We start from the raw sequence: 6,895 nt of genomic DNA on the forward strand, positions 1-6,895 counted from the left end.
GGTACCGTCACTAGGTGCTGGCCAGAAGTGTGTAGGTTGCGCTGTGGCGCATAAGGTGTTAAGAGCGGGCGCAGGAGTTCTGGGCATCCTGATTTGAGAATCTTAAAGGCCAAAGTCAGGGTTTTGAAGTGAATCCGAGATTCAATGGGCAGCCAATGTAATTTCCGAAGGGTAGCTCTGGCTGAGCACCTGCGAGGGAGGCCCACCAGGGCTCTGGCCGCTGAGTTCTCTACGCGTTGAAATCGAGCCATCTCCGCTTTATTGGCGCCTAAAAGTAGAACGCTGGCATAGTCCAGTCGTGAAAGCATGATCGACTGAACAATGAGCTGACAGATTTTTGGATCAAAAAAATCGAGTATCGGGTTAAGGCTCCTCCGCAGTCCCACACAAGTAGCAGAAAGCCTGCCATTGACACTCACAAACCAATCTCAGCCAATTCACATAAGGACTTCTATTATTGCATCAATGCACGCTTATGGTAGTGGTGGGTGTGGTAGCGAGGGGGGGCTGTGTTCTGGAATTGTTCTGTTGTCATTGCAGCTACTAAAAAACCTACACCCACTTTCTAGGGGAAATCGGCTCGCTGACAATACACCAATTAAATATTAGAGTATTGTCAGTAGGGAACATACACAAAATGGCTCAGAAAGTATCGTAGACTGTCTCCTTTCCGCTTCTCATTCAACTCCAAAACTAAAATTGTATAAGTCATGGTGAGATACATGTTAATTTCTCTCATCTTCATTAAAATGCTACATCTCTCAGCTCGGTCATACAGCTTTCTCTGGTAAACTCAAGGTTTTACATTATGATCAAAGTCTAGCAAAAATAATAAGGCGCTGGCCAGGATTTACTCATCCCCAGTTTTAGGACTGCCGTGCAATGAAACAACGGTACAATGTCTTCATGATTTGTGCTACTACTGCCCGTTTCACAACAGTTTTTAAAAGTTTGCCCTCTATTCGTGTAGCTTGTTATCACTGAATTTAAGTGTAGTCATGGAAGAAACCATAAGCAGAGACGATGGGACACAGAAGCATTTGTAAGATCAACAGAGGCCGTAAGAGGATTGGTCCTTCAGGCATATTTGTTAGAATACTTAATATTGGCTTATTTAAATGAAAGGAAGGACAAAGTACATTGAGCTCGTTATCAGAATAGGAAGCAACTCCCATGGTAATAACATATCTGCCAAAATCAAAAAATCTACTGATTACATTCAAGTCCTGATTTTGGTCAAATAAATGGTGCAGGGAATCTCAAGAGCCAATGGTCTGTTTCGGATTCAAGAGATTTTTCAAGATCCATGCCTTGTGACTGCCAGTAAATTTATCACCTTGGATTACGGAATAGAGAGAAAGGAATTTGTTCAGACACTCACTTGTGTCAAAAGAAGAACTTGAAAGTATCACAGTTGCTGCCAGCACACCATTCCATCCAGGTAAAACTGCAAACTTCAGTCTACCATCGAGCAACATTCTTTCAGAAGGAAGCATTTGATTCCATAACAAGGACAATCAACAAGATTATCAATTTGTCAGGTAGATTCATTGTTCTGACTTGGCCTGAAGAACACGATCTGGTTATGAAGCACATCCACATCTGGTTAATTAAGAAATACCTGCGTCTGCATTAGTACCTTTAAAGAGCCAAAGCAACATCAGCTGAAGGATGAGAAGGTATGCAACACATGGCTGAAGGATGCTAAGGTATGCCACCCCACTGATGTCCACAAATATGGGCAGCAAATTTCCTTTGGAATCGTACATCACAACAAAGGCTCAATCACTAGAATTACTCAAAAAGGTAATACCTCCCCTACTTTTGAACTCCAAACACGGCACTGAACTTCTGAGATGATTTGGTGTTGACTAGTGTATCTCTGCAAGTACTGGAAATTCTACAGCCATGATGCAGACAGAGTACAAATTTTCTAAGAAAGTGGTGATAAGAAGCTTCAGCTTCAAACTTGAACAAATAATCCAATACTATAGAATACTCTACTGGTTCCCAATAAAGAAGATATTAAAATGCTAGTTGTAGACAACAAAATTGGTTTTCCTGGGTCATGGCCCAAAGGATCAGAAAAGACTACTACAGCATCCATTTAAGGGCACTCTCATTACTCACTCCTCATGCCTACTTCTCTTCCCTATAACTCATCCATCATCCTTACTTCTCATCCATCACTCCTACTTCTCAATGCTCTCATCCATCATTCCTTTTCCTCATCCGTCATCCCTACTTGTCTTCACCATCTCATACATTGCTACATCTCATTCCGACGTCTCAGCCCTCATAACCGCTGCTCATCCTTAATTCTCATCCACCATCCCTGCTTCTCAATCATCATTCCGACTACTAACTCTTATCCCTACTTCTCATCTGTCAACCTTACTTCTCATCCATCCTCCCTACTTCTCATCCATGAACTATCATCCCGATTTCTAATCCTAATTTACCATGCATCATAAATTATCCCTACTTCTCATCAATCTTCTGCGCTTTTCATCCATCATTCTTTCTTCTACCTCTCATCCCTACTTCATCCATCATCCCTACTTCATCCATCATCCCAACTTCCCAGCCATCATCCATACCTCTCATCCAAATGCCATCCCTACTTCACATCCTTACTTCTCATGCATCAGCCATTATCCATCATCCCTATTTTTCATCCCTGCTTCCGATGAATCATCCATAATTAGAATTCTCATACCTAATTCATAATCCATCATCCCAACATCACACTCCTCCTCCCTCAGTCATACCCGCACACTATAAATGTGGCCCCCGAGAGAAAGTTTGTGAGTACCCATGCTTTAGACGAACTATTGACTCTTCCATTCTAGGTTTCTACTTTGCATTCTGGGGCTTCTTGTTCTGTTTATCTGATTACCAAATCAGAGAACACATACCAAGATGCAACGAAGACATCCTGGATCGCCTAAGCTACTCACGCACACGTCAAGAAAACTAAAGTTCGGGGGTGGTCACTCATCCTAAACACGACGATCTGAGCTGTCTGAATTTGAGAAACGCTGTTTGCACCACACACTACCTCAGTATCAGAAACGGTTGCCATGTAAAACCCCCTTTCCCCGTACGATAATGCAATCTTGTTTGAGACATTGTTGACTGCTGTTTCATCGAGTTTCTCTGCTTCACCCACTCTTACACAAAGCGCCGAGTCCGTGCAAGGCACCCCGAGTTACTCCCCTCTCTTCAACCTGCTAAGGGTCGGAATTCTGAACTTTTCATTCCAACAACCCTCTGCTTTAAGTCACTCGTTGACTAAATTAATTAAAATAGAGTTTGTCCGTTTAAAATAATTAAATACATATTTATAAATATATGCCGAGTTCCTTAAAACTGGCAGATCTCTGCATTATTATATTGCGCCGTGTAACTACCATGCACTGCAAAGTATGTAAACGGCTAAGCGGGAATGTTGAGATAGAAAATCACCTCATGATATCCGAGCATCAGTAGCAAAGGGTTGAACAATAGACTGGGGCATAAGAAGAAATCAAAAGTAGGCAACCTCGGTATTGGACAACCCCAGCTTCAGACTTCTAGAACTCTGCATCCAGCGCTTTTGATTTAGTTGATAAATAGGCATTCGTTTTAAGTGTCAAAAGAGTTGACGAGGCCAGAACGTGCAACATTTAATTTGTGACACATATCAAGCGGTTAACTCTCTGGTAGGAAAAAAGGGTCACAGTTCGTTTTAAAAGGGTAGGGCGCCACGCCCTGCAGCGCTTTCCGGCGACGAGAAACTCTGAGCTGAGGAGGGGGCACCTTTGGGCGGATTCCCGCAAATCTACCCCTCCCACCGTTTGCGAGTTTGAATACACTGCATCCCGTGCGGACAGCCTCTCTGCGCAAACGGCAATAATGAAGCTCTATTGTTTGCACCTGTGCTGCGTATTCACTTGTGAAATAATAACCACACCTTTGGACTCTTCTGCGTTGTGTAGGGGGCTCGGGACTGACACGCAATCACTCAGTCAATTTTGAACTGCAAATGCGTTGGTTTTCTAGATACGTTTTGAGGGTCGCAGTTCAAAACGGGCAATTATTTGCAGATAACGAGTATAAGGGGGGTTATAGAGCCAGGGTGTGAACTTCGAATATAAAGATCGTGTTCATGGCCTTACCCTGAACTCTTAGTGTAAGACTTAATGGCCCCGTGCGGTCAGGAAGAATGTATCACTACTCACCTGCTTCGGGACGGGCGTGTATTCTTCTTGGAGTCTCCCTGGGCGTGGACCGTCACAGTGGAATTCTATTATAGAACCGGAGGGTTCGTATGATGCTTCTCTTCCTTTTATTTGCTACTCACAGCAGCCAATGAAAACTTTTTGTATGCAAATAAAACTACATTTCCCATGATGCTTGTCCATACAATATATCCTGTATAGTTCTAAAAGAGCCACTGTATCCTGTTTCTCCTCCTCTTTCTTGCTGCTCACGCAGAGAGTTAAGTGCTCGAAAGTTACACTATGATTACTAATATTGACTGTTTAGTTGATTGATTGATTTATTGATAGGCTTTATTTCGATATAAAAATATCATAAAAGCTTGTTCAACAATTATAAAACACAACATTTACAACAATCACTTCCTAATTACACAGAAAGGGAGTAAAATGTTAGAACAATTAAATCAAGAATTAAATTGACAAGGACAGCCTGCTTACACGAATCAGCCATGACCATTTTAAAGTTTAGTTGGCTTGTAGTCACTATTGCAGGCAGTGCCTGCACGTTTATTTGTGCTTAAAAGTTACAGTATGTTTACGATCGATATTGCCTGCTTAGTCGGCTTGTAATCATTATTTCAGTTAGTGTGCGCGCCCATGTCGCGCTGGGTTTTACTGTTCCTTTATTGTTTACTTACATATTTGTTCGCAATATCGTGCTGTGTGCCCCGCGTGCTTTGCACGGAGTTGCTGAGTGCTCGGACGTTAGCGCTTAACTCGCGCTGTAATTGTTGAGCCTCCGGCAGTGAATGGCTCCTGCTGGGAGCAGTTAACTAATGCGAATGCGCTCCCTGTTGGGAGCGACGAATTTCTTGAACGCGGGTGGCCCGTTCAGGCTTAAATTCCATCCTGATGACCTCAGAGTATCGCGTGGCCCTCGACAGTTTACATTCACAGTTTTCCCCGCTCACGTTTACGAGCTGAATGGATTCTGACGAGTCATGTGGCCTAGGGGCAAGGTCTTCGACTCCTACTCCATAGGTTCTGGGTTTGAATCCTATCTCTCCTCGTTTTGTCAGGTTACAAAATTATATTTCAGTTTAACTGAATATTTACATTTGAGTACATATTACAATTCAGGCTTGATGTTTTCTGATCCATGTAGTTAATATTAATACTGCACTGGCTTGCGTGCGCGCCATAGCGCTCTTAGTTTAGCACGTCTGGACCCAGGATAAGGTTGCTCCCACGGGAGCAGTGATGTTGCGATGTTAATTGCCTGTTGCATATCGGTTACAACGCCCCCTTCATTTTTGAGGCCTATACCATCTAATTGTCACTGTCCCTGTCCCCGCCTTGTAAGATCAAACTGTATAGATATTAATGTATGGGTAGGCCTGTTGTGTTTTTTGGTTGTCCAACTGAAAGATTGAATTTTTAGTTGTACATAAATATCTTAATTGTGTCTCTCACTCTAAACTTTCCTTTCAATTCACTTGTGCACCCCCTTTTCTTACTGCAGATTGCAGTTTTCCTTCTTCTCTAATGTTATTAATATGTAAATAAATTTGCCATTGTACTAAGAAGAGACTCAGTATTAAGTGGCTTTTTGTATTATTTGTGTTGGGTTTGCTGTCTTAGCATTGTTGTTTGCAAATAATATATCTCGTTTTCAAATTTATATTTTGTTTACTTGAAATAACGAGATTTACATTAAATGTAAGTTTGAATTGTGTCAGGGACCATTTTGTTTCTATATATATGCATATCGGTTTGGGCCTGCGATTGATTTTCACGAGGAAGACTTGACACGGCCAGACACAGAATCAAAGCGCTCCCTCAAGAGCGGAGATACCACGCTGTCGTTTACAGCATTAGTAGAGTCACTGTGGGACAGTGATTAAGGTCCAGATTTTTACTCAAAGGAGTTAGGTGTCCAAATAATGGTATTTCAGTGAATATGGTTTTCTGCTTTAACATTATTCCTGTCACTCCCATAGGTTTGTTCTCTTAACTGTGCGGTCTTCCCGCCACAGGCTTTCCCTAGTAGCTGAGTGCGGTTATGGAGTCAACGCTCCGGTGTGGGTAGCCCAATTGGGCTACATTTAGGCTTTTTTTGGCCTACGCACGTCGCAGGCGTCCCCTGTTTGTTTCGAGATTCATGGTGCCTTTTTTCCTGGTACGCCTTCCCGGCGGTAATAATAGGCTGGCCCTTGGAGTGCGCACACGTTCCTGGTATTTTACTATGACTCTGATGCCCTTTGGGCTGGAATGATTGACTACAGCTTTGCTGAGGAGCCGATACATTATTAATTTACAATTTTCGTGTGCACAGGGTTGGCTCCCCCTTTACTCCTCCATTACACTGTGCTTTGCACTACGATATTAAAGACGGATATCCCTTGACGATGTATGGTGGGGATATATAAGGAGGAGGCCACTTATTCGAAAGGAGCGCACTGCCTCTTAAGATACATTTATTGACACTCGAGTTCTCCACGTCCTTGAGCTGTCAACAGGGCCCCAGATATGACAGTCCCTTCCTCAGGGTAGCATGGCTTGATTGACGCCTATCATCGTTCTTAAAGGCACAAATCCTTGGCCATGATTGTTTTTTCCCTAACTCACCAACACAACGGATATCGGGTCACCCGCGCGCGTACGACAGGGCTTAGTCAAGGGCACACTAG

At 43.0% G+C, this 6,895-nt stretch overlaps 1 protein-coding gene across 1 annotated transcript in view; it reads right to left on the minus strand.

Moving 5' to 3' along the window:
• LOC144807000 (serpin-like protein HMSD) overlaps positions 1 to 4,288 on the minus strand; it is a 109,748-nt gene extending 105,460 nt beyond the window's left edge. The window contains exon 1 of the mRNA XM_078673057.1: positions 4,224 to 4,288. The gene's annotated coding sequence lies outside the window, so the exon portion shown is untranslated. The remainder of the gene's footprint in view (positions 1 to 4,223) is intronic.
• Between the last annotated feature and the right edge of the window lie 2,607 nt (positions 4,289 to 6,895).

Source organism: Lissotriton helveticus, unplaced genomic scaffold, assembly GCF_964261635.1.
Source record: "Lissotriton helveticus unplaced genomic scaffold, aLisHel1.1 SCAFFOLD_761, whole genome shotgun sequence".
NCBI lineage: Eukaryota > Metazoa > Chordata > Amphibia > Caudata > Salamandridae > Lissotriton > Lissotriton helveticus.